At 35.2% G+C, this 2753-nt stretch overlaps 1 non-coding gene across 1 annotated transcript; it reads left to right on the plus strand.

Annotated features, from left to right (window-relative positions):
- Window positions 1–2109: 2109 nt before the first annotated feature.
- On the plus strand, window positions 2110–2235 carry LOC125999913 (U4atac minor spliceosomal RNA). Its single transcript, XR_007492348.1, has one exon. It is a non-coding gene; the product is annotated as a U4atac minor spliceosomal RNA (small nuclear RNA).
- The last annotated feature ends 518 nt before the right edge of the window (window positions 2236–2753 follow it).

A 2753-nucleotide genomic window follows, 5' to 3' on the forward strand; every position in this document is an offset into this window, starting at 1 on the left:
TGCTTTGGCCTCAGAGGACTATAAGAGGATCTGGGGATCAAATCAGGTCTGTCACGTGCAAGGAAAGTACCATGCCCTCTGTACTAATAAACTAATATCTTCAGTCTCCAGTATCCTACTTTTTGTTTGTTTATATTGATAAATGTATCTATGTAATCATTTGTGTTTGAGTTTGTAGATGCCTTTTTGTATCTTTCCTCTTTTCACGATGGACTTAACTAGTTATTTGAGATTTCTCTGAAGTTTTGCCTGTCTTCATAAAGTTTTGTCCTGGATCTTAAAAAAAAAAGTCAAAGCTATGGTGATAGAAAGTAAGTTAGTCATTGCCTTGGCCAACAAGTAATGTACATGGGAACTTTGAAATAGGTATAATTGTTTGATAACCTGACTATAATATGTTACACGTCTACAATTTTTATAAATGACTGCTTTAGTTGCTTAAAATAAATGAATTTTATTACCTGTAAAGTGTGCCTCAATAAAGCTTATCAAAAAACAACAACAAAAAAAAAAGAATTAAGGTTCTGGGGCCAGAGAGATAGCACAGCGGTAGGGCATTTGTCTTGCATGCAGCAGACCCAGGAGGGACCCCATTTGGGCCGCCAGCCTACCAGGGGAACTTCTGAGTACATAGTCATGAGTAACTCTTAAGCTCTGCCGGGTGTGACCCAAAAACCAATTAATCAATAAATAAAGTTTAAAAAAAGAATTAAGATTTTGGAGTGCCTCTTTTATCAGAATGGGCAACTAAAACTGCTAAGTTAATGATGCCTCTTTTGTGTCAGTCACAATGAGCTATCAAGAATTAAGCAGCATACCCTGGCCACATTGTGTGAAGCTTAATCATGAACAATTTTGTATCTTTGTATCTCATGGTGATTAAATTAAAAATATATTTTTAAAATTAAGCAGTATAACCAGGAAAGTTTTAGAGGCCTGGATGCTAGATGTTTGTGAATTATGTCCTAAGGGAAAAGAAGGAAGGTGTGACCTTCGAATTAAATGCTGATTTTTAGTTTGAACTAAGCTAAGATTTCTTTGAACCACACACTATCAACCAAGAATTTCTGTTTTGTATGTAAAATAGATATGATAGTGGAAGTAGAACAGACATATAGACAATCTAGTGGAATAAAATTTCTTATTTTCAATTGCTAATTTTCAATTTAATCTACACGATATGTAGCAGGTAGATAATGGAAATGGCTAAAGGATGGAAATAAAAACATTTAAAGTAAGTGAAGTGAAGTGTAGTTCTGGTAACTTCCTCTTTGACTCTATGCTTACATCTGGTGGATGGCAGCCTCATTGTGACTACTAACTTGTGCCTGGTTAGCCAACAGTAAAAGCAGCAGTGCTTACCTGTAAGCACATAACTAGAAAACAACGAAAACCCAAAAAGAACCAAGCAATAAAAAGGAATAGACAAGAGAGCATCAGCAAGAAACTAGCAGGCAGTTGAAAGCACCAGGCATCAAGGATGCTACACTAAGGGACTACGTGGCTAACTCAGTGGAGGACAATGGACTCTGAGGGGGAAAACCTGGTAAGAGACCAGAATAGCTCAAGAATGACATACAGAAGACCATACATAAAAGCAGCAAGAAATTAGAGTGAGGCTGGTACACAGGCCACCGTAGAATCCAAAGTTGCTTTCTTTGGGCTGTTAAATAAATTAATGTAAACTTCATAAACATCTGGAATTTTGCATGCTAATTTTGCGTACAATAATTCAAGGGCTTATTAAAGGAGCTAACTAGATTCTCAGTAAGATACTGAACAACCTGCCTGCTGAGTGCTACACTAAGCAAGTTAAAAGGAAAAAGTGTTGCTGAAGCTTACCATCATCTAAGATAATTAGTAAAAAGATTCAGAAAGAATACAGAAACAATATTTTCTTACCATTGGATTATGCTTTTTCATATCATATGAATTGTAACAGTTGCTGAAAAAAGCTCACAGAAGGATGTGCTTCATTCATAATTACATGATAAACAATGGAAAATATTATGATTTGAATCCAATTCAAGTTTTTCACCTATATTTTGCAGTAGTTTCTTATATAAAACTTCATTAGATAAAAACTTTCCCAAAAGCTAGATAGAATTATCCATCCTTTACTTGGCGTTGCGCTACTGTCCAATGAACGTCTAGTGAGGGCAGTACTGCTAATGCCTAAACAACACTTTCGCATCAGCTAGAGCTCTGCTTTATCTTGGTGCACTTTTTGGGAAAATACCATGACACCCCCCCTTTTCCACAACATGTAAACTAAAAGTATATCTCCAAAAGGAGAATGAATTATGATGTCATGCTGGTGGGCTAAAATTGACATTTCTGACTTTAGAAACCGAAATATAACCTAAGTAGTAAGAAATTTGTTATGAAAATTTGTAACCATATTAAGCAATTTATGATGTCATATTCATGACTCATGATCACACTGGTTTAAAAAATAATGTCCATTCTAAATTCAGCATCATCAATTACAAGGTCACAGTCGTGTGCTAAAATTACATTTCTTACTTCAGTAACCAGAAATATGACCTAAGAAGCATGAACTCTGATATGAAATTTTGTCACCACATTGAGACAATTGTGAGGTCAGAATCATGACTCATGAGCATAAATGGTTCGGAAAATAATTTCCATTTAGATTTCAGTATCATGAATAATGATATCATGGTGGTAGTCTAAAATTGACATTTCTGACTTAAGAACACCAAAATATGACCTAAGAAGCAAGAAATTTG

This window comes from Suncus etruscus, chromosome X (assembly GCF_024139225.1).
Source record: "Suncus etruscus isolate mSunEtr1 chromosome X, mSunEtr1.pri.cur, whole genome shotgun sequence".
NCBI lineage: Eukaryota > Metazoa > Chordata > Mammalia > Eulipotyphla > Soricidae > Suncus > Suncus etruscus.